Source organism: Macaca mulatta, chromosome X, assembly GCF_049350105.2.
Source record: "Macaca mulatta isolate MMU2019108-1 chromosome X, T2T-MMU8v2.0, whole genome shotgun sequence".
Classification (NCBI taxonomy): Eukaryota; Metazoa; Chordata; class Mammalia; order Primates; family Cercopithecidae; genus Macaca; species Macaca mulatta.
In genome coordinates, this window is record NC_133426.1 from 136,892,903 (window position 1) to 136,911,746 (window position 18,844).

Genomic DNA, 18,844 nt, shown 5'->3' on the forward strand with positions numbered 1-18,844 from the left:
CTCCCAAAGTGCTGGGATTACAGGCATGAGCCACCACGCCCGGCCTAAAGTGTCTGACTGTACTTTCTTACCTTAGGAAGTCTTGTACACTGCACATATTTGAACTGACTTTTTTCTGATGATTGAGGCCATGTGAATTTATCAGGGCTGTCATTCCAAATATCAGTTTTTAATGTGTGTAGACTAAATGCATACCAACCCATTGGGATATACCTAGGAATTTGTTTTGCGGAAGAGGGCACAGAAGAATTCCAGGTATTTAAGAGCCCTAGATAAACTGATTCAAGTTAAAATTTTATGGTTTATTCTGTGAAACTAAGAATTTGTATCACCAGCCCTGACCTCCCCACTGAATGTAGACTTAAATAGCCAATGACTTGGGTGATCTCTCCACTTAAATATCTGATGGGCCTCTCAATTTCAACAAAGCCCAAACAGAGTTCTTGTCTGCAACTCTCTTCTCCACCTTTGCTCCTCTCATAGTCTTTCCTGTTTCACCAAATGGCACCACCAGACAGCCACTCAGTTACTCAAGTCAAAATTGTAGGAATCATCTTGATTATTCTTTCTTCCTCACCTCCAACATTCAGTCCATCATCAGATTCTGCTGACTCCACTTTCAAAACATATTCTGAATTTGTACTGCCTCCACTGCTACCTGCTAGTCCAAGCCACTGTCATCTCTCTGGTTGGCTTGTTGTAATAGCCTCCTAACTGGTATCCCTGCTTTAATCCTATCCCTACTCAGTTTATTCTCCCACTTGGAGCAAGAGTGATTTTTTTTTTTTTCTGAGACAGAGTTTTGCTCTTGTTGCCCAGGCTGGAGTGCAATAGCACAATCTCGGCTCACTGCAACCTCCGCCTCCTGGGTTCAAGCGATTCTCTGGCCTCAGCCTCTCGAGTAGCTGGGATTACAGACATGCATCACCACGCTTGGCTAATTTTTGTTTTTTTGTATTTTTAGTAGAGACGGGGTTTCTCAATATTGGTCAGGCTGGTCTCGAGCTCCCTACCTCAGGATCTGCCCACCTCGGCCTCCCAAAGTGCTGGGATTACAGGCGTGAGCCACTGCACCCACCCAAGAGCGATTTTTAAAAAATATTAATAAGTGATAGATTATGTCACTTCCTTGCTTAAAATCTTCTGCAGGCTTTCTACTGTGACCAGGAAAGTGCTCCACACTCCTTTCCATGGCTTACAACAGGCCCTGTGTGATCTGGCCCTGACCATCTCTCTTGCCAGGTGCTGTTCACTGTCCTGTGGGCATGACCTTTCTTTTCATCCTAGGGTCTTTGCACTTGTTGCATCCTGTGCTTGGTCCCCTCTGCTTCCTGTGGCTCCCTCCTTCTTATTATTAGGGTCAGATGTCTCTGGACTTCTTGGACCAAACAAATGAATCAGCTAGTCCCTCTCTATCATGTTTACTCTTCTTTTTTTCATATTCATTTATTGATCCCACAAATATTTACCCAGCACCTACTATGTGCTTCTTTTTCTTTTCTTTTCTCTTTCTTCTTTCTTTCTTTCTTTCTTTCTTTCTTTCTTTCTTTCTTTCTTTCTTTCTTTCTTTCTTTCTTTCTTCCTTCCTTCCTTCCTTCCTTCCTTCCTTCCTTCCTTCCTTCTTTCCTTTCCTTTCTTCCTTTCCTTTCTTTCCTTCTTTCTTTCTTCTTCTTTCTTCTTTCTTTTTCTTTCTTTTTTTTTTTGAACTTTAAAGATCAGATTTATTTGGAGAAAACAAAAAACCCACAACCCAAAGGATGGGATTTTACATCAAGACATCTCCCAGGTAATAAGTCTACAGATTACAAATCATTTTCATAGAAGATATTTTTGTACAAATTTTTCGTGTATTCAGGAGCTGGACATTAATCCCTGTTTCTGTTTTAATAGGTGGGACAAGGTAGGGGAGAGGGAAAAACAGTTTTGGATATAACTATTTGGAAGGAGAGTAGACATGAAGAGGGCAAACCCTAGCTTTTCATTATCCACAATCATTGGATTCTTTCTTTCTTTCTTTCTTTCTTTCTTTCTTTCTTTCTTTCTTTCTTTCTTTCTTTCTTTCTTTCTTTCTTTCTAAAAAAACCCTTTCAATCTTCAACACTCTTTAAAAGCCCACTTCTTAGCTACTGGCCAATCCACATCAATTATTTAAATTCACTTGGTACACACTTTTGTCAACTGGGTAAATTATATTCATTATGCCCACTGCTGCAGCACGCATAAACCAACACCCCTGCATGGATGAACAGGGGCTAATCTAGGACTGTTGGGAGACAGGTTTGCACACCAAGGTCAAGGTGTCATTTCTCTGCTAATACTGTCTACCAAGCTGATCCCTACAAAAATGCACATAAAAGCAGGCAACTTTAGCTACTGTGTTGCAAGAGAAACCAGGACCTTGTTAAATAGTTCTCTACATTACCATTTATTCTCTCAAGGGAAGCTTTAAAAAAAATAATGATAAAAAACAACACATTGGTCTGGCCACCTCATGAATCCAACAAGCATTGATGTGGCATTTCAGTGGAGAAGGAAACTTGGGGGGAAAGCTCATCAAAGTTGTAAGAAAGGCTCCCAATTTAACTGTCCCTGTCCCTATTTATCCACCATCCAAGACCATCCATTATTCTAGAGCACTCTGATCTATAAAAGGGGTCAAAGCATCAGGAGCAGGCAAAGAGTGAGAACCAAAAGACATCAAGAAACCGATTTGCTTGAGAAAAGCAGCGATTCTCCCTTTCACAGCTCTCCATGGCTGATAGAGAAAATGCCCAAAATATCATCTATGTGACTTAGAGACTGCTTTTTGGGAGGTTAAGAGTAGCACAAAGAACTTAAGATGACAACAAGAGTCTAAATTTTTAGTTTCAAGGTTTCAACAGAATGTGGATGTATTCAAACTTTCAAAAAGGACAGTGTTTAGAAAGGGTAAAACTAGGACACAGAAAACACTGGGAATTACCACGACCCGCAAGTGCTTCCAACTCCAGGAAATAACCATTCATGTGTTTGCTGGAGGTCACACAATTTTCCCCTATTACCTGATGCAAAATGACTCATCACTTCCCAAAAGCTTCTTTTCAAACCACGATTTTCCCATTTGTTTTGGTCCAATGCAGTCCTATTCTTTATGGCCTATATAGTCTCACTCCCAACTACCCCACGGGGGGTTAAAAAAAAAAAAAGAATTCCCCCTAGGCTGGCCCCCAAAACTCAGAATTAAATAAGAGGAGGGGCTGGCAGCCTCCTGGAGACTAAAACAACTTGAGGCTAAATCTACCTTTCCAGGAGTGGAAGATTTATTCAGATAATGTTTGAGAATTCATATTTGCCACAATAGGATAAAAACTAAAAGGTAGAAGTCTCACACTTTTCCTTCTACCTCCCTCCCCTACTGCCCAACCAGGTTCCAGACTCTATATCACTGTCATTACCATTTCTACTAAATGGAGGCCCCTAGGCACTAATCACAGTGGCAACTGCGTGGTGACATAATGCAGCACAACATTTCCTCTAAAAAACAGTAGTCCTTTTCTCTCTGGCTGTATTGGTGATTCCCCAGTTACTTCAGTACTTTAAAGGCTGCAGCAGCATGCAAAAGAATTTCATTTTTTGTTTTTTAAAAAAGGTAAGAAAGGCCTTCAGGAGATGGTGAGTTTTATTTTGTCTTGTCTGGATAGAGGTTTTGATTTGCTCTCGAATGTTCCAGGGTGGAGAGAAACTAGGAGAAAGCACAGGATGTAGAGGTCTATTTGGCATAATCTTCTCCCTCGTTTTCATCTTCACCATCAACAGCGAGAGCAGCATACTTGCTTGCAGAACTGAACTTGGAAGCTGAATTTTTCCTCAGGTTTCTTTGGCTCAGGTGCAGATCTGCAGTCTTGATCCTTTTTGCCATCTTTCCTATCTGACTCCTTCCAGTGGTCTTTGTTCCCTCCATCTCCTGGACCATGGTTAGAGTTCCCAGTTTGGCCTTTTGGGACATTCATCCCATCTACTTTATTTTCATCTTTCCTTGCTGGTCCTTCCTCAGATGGTTGAGCTGGAGCTACTTTTCCCCCACCACTTGTAGGGGATTGCTGCTCTGTGTCTGAGCTCTGAGATGGAGCAGGAGGGTTAGAACTTCGCTTCACCCAAGCATTCTCCTTTGGTGGAGGGACTGGCATTACCTTTAGGGGCTGATCAGGTTTGGGAGGTTTAGAAGTTGGAGAGTGACAATCTTCCTCCTTATTGAGTGTTTCATTTTCTAGAGACTTCTCACTCTCTCTCCGTGCATTTCTGCCAGATGTGGTGGAGGTCCCAGTCTGCGATGACTCACTTCCTGTCCTCGACTGTTCCCGTTCCTGAGTTTCTTCACTTCGCCAGCTTGGGTGTCCCTCCCGAGGCCATCGTTCTAGTTTTGGCTCATCCAGTTGACGCTGCAACTTCTCTTGTTCCTTCTGTAGCCGTTCTTCTACTTCTCTTTCTCTAGCAGCTGTGTCAACGGGCTTTGCCCGTCCAAAGATAGAAGCAGCTCTACTGGACTGGGAGGTACTAGCAGAGGAATCATCTTCCTTAGGAGTACTCTGAGGCTTTAGATTCAGTTTGGGTCTTTGGCGGGGGGACCGCTATCATCACGCCTATAATCATCCCGAGAGTAATCATCTCTGGAGCTCCACGACCGATCATCCCGTCTGTCGTATCGGTCTTCATAGCGGTCCCCACCTCTTCTATAGTCATCATCCCTGCGATACCCACTGCCAAATGCTCTTCTGCCACTGCCTATCCAGGAATAGTCTCTGCTGCCTCTGCTGCCTCAGTCATCATAGCGATCCCAGCCACCATATGGAGCCATATCCCGGCATGGGCCATCCCAATACCCATCCCGATATCCATCATGATACCGGTCTGAATCATAACGATCTCGATACTTGTCTCCAAAGCTATCATCACCTCTTCTAGGTGGGTAGTCATTAAAGCTGTCTGTAGCAGGACGAGCCCTCCAGTCTGTATCAGTTTTGTCAGAATCCCAATTTCTATTACGGCCGAAAGAACGATCATCCCAGTCTTTATCCTGTACTTGATCAGCAACGTCCACTTGAATTCTTCTGTTACCTAGAGACTCTTCATTGAGACTCAGGGCACTGAGCAGGGAATCCAGTTCCTCAAATTCAGCATAACCAAAACCTTTCAGCCCCTCTGGATTGCTGGGTTCACGTGGTAAATGCACTGCACTGATATTTAATCCTCTAAAGAATTCCTTAATTGACTCTTCTCTAACATCATAGGGTAGGTTCCCTAGAAAAGCAGTGTAGGGTAGGGTGGCGATTTGGGAAGACGGCTCCGGTCGATATTGGGTTCCCGAGCAGCCCGTGGAGCAGTGGGAAGGATGGAACGGTCTAATTGGAGGCGCCATATGCACATTGTCATCATTACTGTGCCAAGTTGTTGAAATTCTCCTTCCAGGTCATCCGTTTCATCAGCCCAGCTGACTGGTTTGGAAACATAGGTGCTTCCCCCACCAGTACCCCCATCCTCAGCCAGGAAGTCTGTTAGGGAGATAGTCTTCGCCTTCTTATTCTTCTTTTTTGCTGAGGCTGCCATGTTGGGAGAGCTTCTCTCTCTCTCTCTCTGTCTCTCTGTCTCTCTCTCTCTCTCAATCTCTTTCTCCCTTCCCTTCCCTTCCCTCCCCTTCCCTTCCCTCCCCTCCCCTCCCCTTCCCTCCCCTCCCCTTCCCTCCTCCCCTCCCCTCCCCTCCTCCCCTCACCTCCCCTTCCCTCCTCCCCTCCCCTCCCCTTCCCTCCTCCCCTTCCCTTCCCTTCCCTTCTTTCTTTGAGTTTTCTTTGAGTTTCACTCTGTCACCCAGGCTGGAGTGCAGTACTGAGATCTCGGCTCACTGCAACCTCCGTCTCCTGGGTTATAGCAATTCTCCTGCCTCAGCCTCCCGAGTAGCTGGGACTACAGGCGCATGCCGCCACACCTGGCTAATTAAAAAAAATTTTTTTTAGTAGAGACGGGGTTTCACTTGTGTTGCCCAGGCTGGTCTCGAACTTCTGAGCTCGGGCAATCCACCCACCTCGGCCCCTCAAAGTGCTCATGAGCCACCGCACCTGGCCTATGTGCCTATTTTCTAGGCATGTGAGCATACAGTGAACAGACAAAAATCCCTGCCCTCATGGAGGTAACATTCTAGGGAAAGGAGATAGCCAATAAACAAATAATAAAGATCTACAGTCTGTCAGATGGTATAAGAGCTAGGGAGAAAATTGAGGCAGGGATGGAAGATAAGGAGCGCTGGGGTGGCAGTGAGGTTGCAATTTTAAAGAGGGTAATCAGGGAAGGCTTCACTTAGATAATATTTGAGCAAAGATCTGAAAGAGGTGAGGTGTGAGCTATGCAGATCTCTGGGAGGATGCTGCAGACAGCCTAGCAAGTGCCACGACTCTAAAAGGAGAATGCCTGACATGTTTAAGGTCAGTGTGGCTGGAGTGTAGTGATTAAGAGGAGGTGGGCACAGAGATCATAGAGGGGGAGTGGTGTCCAGACCATCTAGGGACTTATAAGCCATTGTAAGGGCTCTGGCTTTTACCCTAGGTGAGAAGGGAAGTACTTATTCCTATCTAGAGTTATATGTTTATGGCCTCCTGCCCCCACCCCTCTACCACATATTAGAATGTAAAACTCGTGGAAGGCAAGAACTTTATCTGTCTTATTCACCGCTGTATCCCTAGCACTTAGAACAGTGTTCAGCACAAAGAAAGTGCTGAGGGAATATTTGTTGAATGAATTGTGCAGGCGCAATATTACCAAAGGATATAGGAACTAGGCATGACCTAGTTTAAGCAATAAATTTGGAGACATTGGATTCAGGTTGACTTATACTCTGACTCACTGTATGACCTTGGACAAGTCACCTCCTCACCCTGAACTTCAGTTTCTTCATCTCCAAAATAAAGGGGTTTTATTAGATGATATTTTTTATTTCAATAGGTTTTTGGGAAATAGGTGGTGTTTGGTTACATGAATAAGTTCTTGAGTGGTGATTTCTGATATTTTGTTGCAGCCATCACCCGAGCAGTATACACTGTACCCAATGTGTGGTCTTTTATCCCTCACCCCTTTCTTTCTGACTGTCATAGCCTGCAATTCCACAATGCAGGAAATACATCAGTGATATATGACCTTCTGACTATGATGTGTTCAGGAATTCTGGTATACTTACCACTATTCTATGGTTCATCTTTTAATGAATGTTGTTTATACTTCTGGGTGGAGAGGATAGTTTTCTTAGCTCCTTGAGTGGGCTGTAGGCTTGAAATAGTCCAGGTCACCTCTAGCCCTGTGGTTTGTGTTTCAAGTCTGCCTTTCCAGTCAACATGACATTCCTACTTCTAGTCCAGTGTTACAGCAACATTGATCCTGAGGTTTCAACAGGTAGAGGACCAAAACCTCAAGTCGTAAATATTTTAATGAGCCAGTTCTAACAGAGACAAAAAATAAAGTAGGATCTATCTTAGCTGGATTTTAAAGTAAGCAAATAAATTTAGGTTTAATCTTTAGCTTTAAAAGCTTTTTTATATATTTTAGTAGGGCAAAGCTAGTTATATAAGGCAAATATACACTCTTAAAAAGATGATTAAATCCTAGTAGCATTGGCTCTGGTCCCCATATAAATGACCAATGTGATAAACCCTTATTTTCTAGATAGTTCTCAGAGAAGCACAGTAATTGTAAACTCATATCACATCAGATACTGTACACTCAAATCATTAATAAAATCTCAGCAGTGACTCAGACAAAGCAAACTAATTGGTTCCTGTTAGTTAGTTAACTGATGCAGTACTCCCCCAAAGTAGGTCAATCTACTGGAAAACCCAGTATTAACTTCAGGTTTGACAACAGGAAGATTCATCAATGTAATGAACAAAGTCTCCCTTTAAACACTATCTAATTTAAATGAAGAAAAATAAGTCAATCCAGTCTTCTGTTACTTTGGCACTTGGATCTGGGGAATGAGCATCACCACCACTAAATATGAAAGGTAAAAGATATTTCATTTTTCAATGCATTTTACACATGAAGGGATACTGCTTAAGCCAAAGAAAAATCTGCCAAAGTCATTATGCATATAGAAGCAAACCTGGAATGATGTGTCTGAGTTCTCAAATCAAGTGAAAATCATTGCTACATTGACTTTTGTTTAGTCTTATTTTTTATTTTTAAAATTTTTTTAAAATTTGAACTTTTATTTTAGGTTCAGGGGGCACATATGCTGGTTTGCTATATTGGTATATTGTATGATGCTGAGGTTGGGTATAATCGATCCTGTTAGAGAAATGCAAATCAAAATCACAATGAGATACCATCTCACATCAGTCAGAATGGCTATTTTGTTAATTTTAATTTTCGTGAGTTAATAGCAGGTGTATGTATTTATGGGGTACATGAGATTGATATCTTTGATACAGTTATACAATGCGTAATAATCACATCAGGGTAAATGGGGTATCCATTGCCCTCAAGCATTTATCCTTTCTTTGTGTTACAAATTATCCATTTATACTCTTTTAGTTACTTAATTAATTAATTAATTTTTGAGACAGAGTCCAGCTCTGTCACCTAGGCTGGAGTGCAACGGCGCGATCTCGGCTCACTGCAACCTCTGCCTCCAGGGTTCAAATGATTCTTCTGCCTCAACCTCCCGAGTAGCTGGGATTACAGGCGCATGCTACCACGCCTGGCTAATTTTTATGTTTTTAGTAGAGACAGGGTTTCATCATGTTGGCCAGGCTGGTCTTGAATTCCTGACCTCAAGTGATCCACTCACCTAGGCCTCCCAAAGTGCTGGGATTACAGGCATGAGCCACCATGCCCAGTCATCTTTTAGTTATTTTAAAATGTACACTAAATTATTGTTGACTGTAGTCACTCTGTTATACTATTAAATCCTAGATCTTATTCATTCTATCTAGCTTTATTTTTGTATTCATTAGCCATACCCCTTCCTCACCCTTCCACACTAACATTTGTGGTTTCTGGTAACCATTGTTCTACTCTATATCTCCATAAGTTAAATTCCATTAATTTTTAGCGTCCACAAATGAGTGAAAACATGTGAAGTTTGTTTTTCTGTGGCTGGTTTACTTCACTTAACATAATGAAATCCAGTTCAATACATGTTGTTGCAAATGACAGGATCTCATTCCTTTTTATGGCTGAATAGTAGACAATTGTGTATATGAACCACATTGCCTTTCTCTTTTTGTCTTAAGTGAAAAATTTTAAATTTAACTTTCTTGGCTGGGTGTGGTGGCTCATGCCTATAATCCCAGCACTTTGGGAGGCCGAGGTAGGCAGATCACTTGAGGTCAGGAGTTCAAGACCAGCCTGGCCAACGTGATGAAACCCGGTCTCTACTAAAAATACAAAAATTAGTCAAGTGTGGTGGCACGTGCCTGTGGTCCTGGCTGCTTGGGAGGCTGAGGCAGGAGAATCACTTGAACCCAGGAGGCAGAGGTTGCAGTGAGCTGAGATCACACCACTGCACTACAGCCTGGGTGACAGAGCAAGACTCTGTCTCAAAAAAAAAAAAAAATTAATTTTCTTTTCTTTTTTTTACATTCTAACTTTTACTTTAGATTCAGGTGGGTACATGTGCAGGTTTGTTACATAGGTAAATTGTGTGTGTCATGGGTTTGGTGTACAGATTCTTTCATGACTCAGGTAATAAGCACAGTACCCAGTGGTTAGTTTTTTGATCCTCATCCTCCTCTCACCCTCCACCCTCGAGTAGGCCCTGGTGTCTATTGTTCTCTTCTTTGTGTCTGTGTGTACTCAGTGTTTTGCTCCCACTTATAAGTGAGAACATGTGGTATTTGGTTTTCTTTTCTCGCATTAATTCGCTTAGGATAATAGCCTCCAACTACATCTTTGTTGCTGCAAAGGACACAATTTTATTCTTCCTTATGGCTGCATAGTATTCCACAGTGTATACGTACCACACTTTTTTTTTTCATCCAGTCTACCATTGATGGGCATTTAGGCTGATTCCATGTCTTTGTTATTTTGAATAGTGCTGCGATGGACATATGTCTGCATGTGTCTTTATGGTAGAACAATTTATATTCCTTTGGGTATATACCCAATCATGTGATTGCTGGGTCAAATGGTAGTTCTGTTTTAAGTTCTTTCAGAAATTGTCAAACTGCTTTTCACACTGGCTGAACTAATCTACATTCCCACTGGCAGTGTATAAGTGTTCCTTTTTCTCTACAACCTTGCCAGCATCTGTTATTTTTTGACTTTTCAATAATAGCCATTCTGACTGGTGTGGGATGGTATCTCATTGTGGTTTTCATTTACATTTCTCTAATGATAAGTGATGCTGAGCATTTTTTCATATGCTTGTTGGCTGCTTTTATGTCTTCTTTTGAGAAGTGCCTGTTCATGTCCTTTGCCCATTTTCTAATGGGTGAACCACATATTCTTTATCCATTCATCTGTTGATGGACATTTAGGGTGCTTCCAAATCTTGGCTCTTGTGAATAATGCCACAATCGACAAGAGAGTGCAGATATCATCTCTTTGATATACTGATTTCCTTTCTTTTGCATATAGTGAGGTTACTGGGTCATATGGTAGCTCCATTTTTAGTGTTTTGAGGAACCACCAAACTGTTCTCCATAGTGATTGTACTAACTTACATTCCCACCAACAGTGTATGAGGGTTCCCTTTTCTCCACATCCTTGGATGCCTGTCTTTTGGATATAAGTCATTTTAACTGGAGTGAGATGATATCTTGTAGTTTTGATTTGCACTTCTCTGATGATTAGTGATGTGGAGGACCTTCTCATATGCCTGTTTGCTATTTGTGTATGTTTTCTTTTGAGAAAGATCTGTTCAGATCTTTTGCCCATTTTTTTGATCAGATGATTAGGTTTTTTTCCTATAGAATTGTTTGAGGTCTTTGCATATTCTGGTTATTAATCCCTTGTCATATGGGTGTTTTGCAAATATTTTCTCCCATTCTATGAGTTGTCTCATCACTTTTTGATTGTATCCTTTGCTGTGCAGAAGCTTTTTAACTTGATGTGATCCCATTTGTCCAGTTTTCTTTTGGTTGCCTGTGCTTGTGGGGTATTACTCAGTACATTTCTGCTCAGACTGATGTCCTAGAGATTTTCCCCCAAAGTTTTCTTGTAGTAGTGTTATGATCTGAGGCCTTAGATTTAAGTATTTAATCCATTTTGATTTTATTTTTGTATATGGTGAGAGATAGGGGTCTAGTTTCATTCTTCTGCATATGGATATCCAATTTTCCCAGCACCATTTATTGAAGAGACTATCTTTTCCCCAGTGTATGTTCTTGGCACCTTTGTTGAAAATGAGTTCACTGTAGGTTTGTGTATTTGTTTCCGGGTTCTGTATTCTGTTCCATTGGTCTATGTGTGTGTTTTTATGCCAGTGACATACTGTTTTGGTTACTATAGCTCTGTAATATAATTTGAAGTCAGGTAATATGATTCTTCCAGTTTTATTCTTTTTGCTTAGGATAGCCTTGGCTATTCTGGGCCTCTTGTTATTCTATATACACTTTAGGATTGTTTTATCTATTTCTGTGAAGAATATCATTGGTATTTTAATAGAGATTGCATCAAATCTGTACATTGCTTTGGGTAGTATGGACATTTTAACAATATTAATTCTTCCAATTCATGAACATGGAATATCTTCCAATTTCTTGCTGTCCATTTCAATTTCTTTAATCAGTGTTTTATAGTTTTCATTATAGAGGTCTTTCACTTCTTTGGTTAAGAAGGTATTTAATTTTTCCTAGGTATTTAATTTTATTTGTGGCTATTGTAGATGGGATTAATTTCTTGATTTCTTTTTCAGATTGTTTATTGTTGGCATATGGAAATGCTACTGATTTTTGTATGTTGATTTTGTGTCCTGAGACTTACTGAATTTGTTTATGTGTTTTAATAGGTTTTTTTGTGTGTGGAATCTTTAGATTTTTCCAAATATAAGATCATATTATCTGCAAACAAGGATAATTTGACTTCTTTTATTCCAATTTGGATGCACTTTATTTCTTTCTCTTGTCCAATTACTCTGGCTAGCACTTCCAGTACTACGTCAAGTAACAGTGGAGAAAGTGGGCATTCTTGTTGTGTTCCAGATCTTAGAGGAAAGGCTTCCAATTTTTCCTCGTTTACTGTGATACTAACTGTGAGTCTGTCATATATGGCTTTTATAACTTGAGATATGTTCCTTCTATACCCAATTTTTGAGGGTTTTTATCATGAAGGGATGTTGAATTTTATCAAATGCTTTTTCAGCATCAATTGAAGTGATCTAATAATTTCTGTCCTTCATTCTGTTGATGTGATATATCACACTGATTGATTTACATATATTGAACCATCCTTACATCCCTGGGATAAATCCCACTTGGTCATGATGAATGATCTTTTTAACGTATTGTTGAATTTGTTTTGCTAGTATTTTGTTGAGGATTTTTGTATTAATAATCATCAGAGATATTGGCCTATGGTTTTCTTTTTTGAGTATCTTTCTCTGATTTTGGTATCAGGGAAGTATGGTCCTCATAGAGTGAGTTTGGAAGTAGTTCCTCCTCCTCTATTTTTTGGAATAGTTTGAGGAGGACTGGTATTAGTTCTTGAAATGTTTGGTAGAATTCATTAGTAAAACCATCGGGTCCTGGGCTTTTCTTTACTGGAATACTTTTTATTATGGCTTCAATCTTATTACTTGTTATTGATCTGTTTGGGTTTTAGATTTCCCCTTGGCTCAATCTTGGAATGTTATATATGTTTAGGAATTTATCCATTTCTTCTAGGTTTTCCAATTTATTGGCCTACAGTTACTCTTACTATCCACTAATGATCCTTTGGGTTTCTGCAGTATCAGTTGTAATGTCTCCTCTTTCATCTCTGATTTTATTTATTTTTAATCCCTGTTTTTTTCTTAGCTAGTCTGGCTAAAGGTTTGCCAATTTTGTTTATCTTTTCAAAAAACTGACCTTTCTTTTTTATTGATCTTTTGCATTGTTTTCTTCATTTCAAATTAACTTATTCCTGCTCTGATCTTTAGTATTTCTTTTCTTCTACTAATTTTGGGTTCAGTTTGGGTTCTTGCTTTTCTAGTTCTTAACATTAGATTATTTATTTGAAGTTTTCTCTCTTTTTTGATGTAGGCTTTTATAGCTATAAACTGCTCTCTTACTACTACTTTCATTGTATCCCATAGGTTTTGGTATGTTATGTTTCCATTATCATTTGTTTCAATAATTTTTTAAATTTCTTTCTTGATTTTTTCATTGACCCACTGGTCATTCAGGAGCATATTGTTTAATTTCCATGTGTTTGCATAGTTTCTAAAATTCCTCATGTTATTAATTTCTAGTTTTATTACACTGTGGTCAGAGAAGATGGTTGATGTTATTTTAATTTTTTTGAATGCTTTAAGACACCCGATATTGGAAGACCATCATTGAAAGTCTTACTTTTGCTGTTCTCTGGGTCTCTGAGTCCATTCTTTGGGTTTGGACGGGTGAGTTTGTTTCTCACATAGAGTCAAAAACTTTAGAAGTCTACCTGGCGTTCTACTGTACTGTGACTGAGCTGGCACTCAAATCACAAGACACAGTCCTTCCCACTCTTCCCTCCCCTTTCCAAAGGCAGAGGAACCTCACCCCATGGCCACTGCCACCACAGGTCCCTGGGGAGTACTGCCAGACTGCCAATGTTCCCTTAAGGTCCGAGGGCCCTTGAGTCAGCCTATCATGAATGCTGCCTGGCCTGGAACTCACCCTTCAGGGAAATAGGCTCCCCTCTGGCCCATGGCATGTCCAGAAATGCCATCTAAGAACCAAGTTTTGGAATTGGGCACCCCAAGAGCCTGCTTGGTGCATCACCCCCTATGGCTGTGCCAGTACCTAAGGTGCAAGACAAAGTTCCCTTTACTTTTACCTGTGCTTTTCTCAAGCAGAAGGAGAGCCTTAGCTCTCCATAGCCACCATAGCCACCATAGCTGAAAATATATATGCACAGTCTCACCTGAAGCCAGCAAATCTCAGAGGGTCACCCAAGACCCTCAACATAGTTTCTGGGTATTGCTGCTGGTTATTCAGGGCCCAAGGGCCCTTCAGTTAGCAGGTGACAAATCTTTCTAGGACTGGGTCCTTCCCTTCAAGGTAGCAGGTTCCCTTCTGGCCCAGGATAAGTCTAGAAATGTTGTCATCCAGGAGCTAGAGCCTGGAAAAAGGGCCTGGCAACTCTGACCAGTGCCCTAAGGCTGGCTGGTATCCAAGAGGCAAAACAAAGTCATCCCCACTCTTCCTTCTCTCCTCAAGTGGTAGGAAAAGGTCTCTTGTAGAGCTGTGAGCTGTGCATGCAGCCTGGGGTTAGAGGTGAGGTGGTGGCAGCACTCCCTTAACTGCCCCAGCAAGTGTCTCAGTAGGTAGGTCACATGTCCCCCTGTCTACTGTCTCTGGGCCCAGTTCAGCACTGGGACTCCTGTCTACTGTCTCTGGGCCCAGTTCAGCACTAGGAATCGCATAAAAGTTGCAGTCCTTGTGGCCTGGCCTATCTTTCAAGTTTTTTAAGGCCCGAAGGGCATTTCAGCCCATGATAACAAGGTTTGCTGGAACTCAAGTTTCAACTGCTGTGATTGGTGATACACCTCTGCCTAGGGCTGGTTTAAATGCTCCCTCCCTGGGCAGGAATCAGCTGAATTTGGTCTGGTTTTCCTTTCTGCTCTAACAGGACAGCACTGAGTTCAATGCTTCAGAATTGCTGTGCTGTCTTTCTGCCAGCAACCAGAGATGCTCTCAGCACCACACTACCACTGTGGAAGTGGGGAGACACGGCAATTCAAGACTATTTTTCCTACTTCTGCAGTGCTTCTTTCAGTGATATGAAGTTAAAACCAGGTACTGTGAGTGCTCATCTGATCTTTAGTTCTTATGAAGGTGTTTTTCTTGTGTAGATAGTTTAAAATTGGTGTCCTTGTTGGGGGATGATTGGTGGAGCCTTCTATTCCACCATCTTGCTTTGTCTCTGGACCTTGATAACATATTTTTCTAAACTTCTTAATAGGGAACTAATCACAGAGCAATATAAATATATATATATATATTTTCATGAAAAAAGACAAGGTATTGGCTAACTTGGATTTTTTAAATGATGTATAATAGTCAAAATTGTGAAGGCCTTTGGATGTTTGCCTCTGCCCCTAATTCTTTGAATATATTTTCCAAAAAAAAAAAAAAAAAAAAGCTTCAAAGAATAAATCCTCATTCCTCCTCACCTCCCTAGTCAAATGTCACTTTCCATTTTGCAATGTTAAAGCAGTTCAAGGAGAAGAGAGTTATAATTAAATAAGTGACTTTTCCCATTTCTGTAGCCTTTGATGATGCCACAGAGCCTTTACATTAATTTGAGTTACCAATCCTAGATCTCAACATCTCTTTATAACACTGTGAACCAGATTTTTAGATAATTGTTGCCCTAAAGGAATGCCTTTTAAAAGAAAATAAAAGAGGAACTTCTGTAAGAAATGTAAACAATCAATTTTGATTATGAGTCTGGTGGAGGGGAACAATGGTTCGAAAAATAAAAAATTGTTCTATATGATTTTGGAATTTTTCACTGTATGGGCCTTTAATATTCATGTATTTAGGCTGGACGCGGTGGCTCATGCCTGTAATCCCAGCACTTTGGGAGGCCAAGGTGGGCGGATTATGAGGTCAAGATATCGAGACCATCCTGGCCAACATGGTGAAACCCCATCTCTACCAAAAATACAAAAATTAGCTGGGCATGGTGGCACGTGCCTGTAGTCCCAGCTACTTGGGAGGCTAAGGCAGGAGAATCGCTTGAACCTGAGAGGTGGAGGCTGCAGTGAGCTGAGATCATGCCACTGCACTCCAGCCTAGCGACAGAGTGAGACTTCATCAAATAAATAAATAAATAAATAAATAAATAATGTATTTTCTGTGTTGCAATGTTTTGATATCTTAAAATAGCAAATGAAGCCCTGTGAGTGGATTTCCTGACTGAGGAGTAGTCTAGGAGTTGTCTGAGTTTCCTAAACTCACTTATTGTTCTTTCTACAATTCCCAGCCCTATGCTGGGGATGGATGGTCTTGCTATCCCGATCGTTGCACAATGTCTGTCTTGGCTGGGCTGCCTATGTCTAACTTTCCTAAGACAGCTTTTGCTCCCATTTAGAGTAGGAGGGATAGTTGTTTTGGATTAAATATTATCTTCCAATTTTCTCTGGGCTATAAAGAGATGGTTAAAGTGCTGATAAAGGATGAAAGTGAAGAGAGCAGGCAACCAAGAATAAGAACTGTGACAGATATGTCTGCAAATGATTCATCATTGACTTGGGGGTAATGTTTTACAGTTTAGTTACACAGGTCATGTGCCCAAGGAACTACTCATATATAAATGAAGTCTACCACGTAAATGCTAATCTAATTTTGAAAACCCAGAGAGAAAAGGATATTTTTGAGCTGGAAAGGACCGTCATCTGGTCCAAGAAACTAAAGACCAAGTAGATTACATTAATGTCCCAGCCCATTACAATCTCAGTATTTGGGACTAAAAATAAGTACCCATCAATGTATTTACTGGCTCTGAGACTTAATTCAATTGGTTGGAAAATAATGCTAAGGAAAACATGCTCCTAGGCAGTTTTTAAGCCACAAGCTATATCCCTAGTGTGAAAGCTCACCATCAGTGCAAGAGGCTCATTTATACCAAGGGGCTTTGGTATTAAATGAGAACGTGGGTTGGATCACTATAGCTCCATCTCCAGACAAACTCCTACACAGTAAAAGTGAAATAAGAAGAATGATATCTAAATAGCTTGCAGTCTAATGTTTGTTGATAAATGTTGCTAAGTAAAAACAATACTACTGTGGAGCCTTAAGTTTGAGGATATAAATGACCAGTAGAGTTGGTTGAGCTGATGCTCTAACTGGCCCTTGTGCACCTGTATAGTACAATAATAATGCATATCCATAAAAAAAGAACTATGGGAATTGTAAAAGACTGCATTTCTTCTGAGTTGATAAATGAGGACTATAATTCCAGTCACTCTGGTTTGCTGTCGAGGGTATATCCCTGTTCCCTTTCTTCAAGAAATGACAGTTCACTAAAAACTAGCTTGACACCTTTACACTGAGCCACAGGGCTGATGGGGTAAGTGCCAGGAAAGCAGAGGATTGTACTGGATGAATCAAGAGCATCCAATTCTACTGAGCTGAGCAGGAGCAAATTGACCATATTTGACAAATGCATTCAGTAGACCTACCTGAGGAAGAAAGTCACAGAAGGACAACAAGGTCTCACTAGCCACTCGCTTCTTTTCAACACTGCCTTATGCACTTACTTCTAACAGTTGCACATTCAGTCATCCTGTCTTATCCAATAAGTTTGTCCTTCTTCCTCCTTTCTGCAGCAGAGGAGTCTAAGTGACTCCTCCCACTTATTGATGCTCTTCTCAGTGCTTCTATGCTGTGTCTAGTTCTAGCTAAACACTCCATCTGCATTTTCTCAGTAGGCTGCGTTTTTATAGAAATAACTCCTAGGTGTTCTGCAACAATATCTGGATCGATATTGATTGGTTGTTTCCTACAGTGAAGCATCATTTTAATTAGATGTTTCTCTTCAGTTAAATCTTAATCTAACTTTTTTTTTTCTGTAGCTCAGGCTGTATTATTATTATTTTTATTTATTTATTTATTTATTTTTTGAGACGGAGTCTCGCTCTGTCGCCCAGGCTGGAGTGCAGTGGTGCGATCTCGGCTCACTGCAAGCTCCGCCTCCCGGGTTCACGCCATTCTCCTGCCTCAGCCTCCCGAGTACCTGGGACTACAGGCACCCACCACCGCGCCCGGCTAATTTTTTTTTTTTTTGTATTTTTAGTAGAGACGGGGTTTCACCATGTTAGCCAGGATGGTCTCGATCTCCTGACCTCGTGATCCGCCCGCCTCGGCCTCCCAAAGTGCTGGGATTACAGGCGTGAGCCACGGCGCCCGGCCGTCAGGCTGTATTTTAACAGCATGCTCACACACCTTTTCTTTTTTCTTTTCTTTTTTTTTTTTTTTTTTTTTCTTTTTGAGATGGAGTCTCGCTCTGTCTCCCAGGCTGGAGTGCAGTGGCCCGATCTCGGCTCACTGCAAGCTCCACCTCCCGGGTTCATGCCATTCTTCTGTCTCAGCCTCCCGAGTAACTGGGACCACGGGCGCTCGCCACCATGCCCGGCTAATTTTTTTGTATTTTTAGTAGAGACGGGGTTTCACAGTGTTAGCCAGGAAGGTCTCGATCTCTTGACCTCGTGATCTGCCCGCCTCGGCCTCCCAAAATGCTGGGATTACAGGCATGAGCCACCGCGCCCGGCCCTCACATACCTTTTCAACAATTCGACCAATGTCCAGATCACTAAAGAGATCAGCACATGAATCTTTTGAGTGAATTGTTTCTACTGGACAATTTAAAACTTTACTAATAATCAAAGAAGCCACCTTATAAGGGAAGAAGTTGTTTGTACGTTTAATATTATAATAAAGTTGTTTCTGTGTTCCAAATTATTGTAGTACATGATTATAAGCAGAATCAATAACCTGAGAAATAATTTCTGTACTTTCTGGACTTAAAAAAGCATTCTTCAGGATTAGCAGCTATAACACTAATGTTTTCTCTGGAAATTTCAGATGTCATGGATTTTCTTAATTGAGATGCGATTTTATTTAACTCAGGCTTTGATAAGTTTTAGCATCTTTGCTTGAGGCCCTTGGCAACTTAAGTAGTCTAACCAGGAACAAGGTCA

General features: G+C 41.0%; 1 pseudogene; it reads right to left on the reverse strand.

Annotated features, from left to right (window-relative positions):
* Nucleotides 1-3,640: 3,640 nt before the first annotated feature.
* Nucleotides 3,641-5,583, reverse strand: LOC703597 (eukaryotic translation initiation factor 4B pseudogene; annotated as a pseudogene).
* Nucleotides 5,584-18,844: the final 13,261 nt, after the last annotated feature.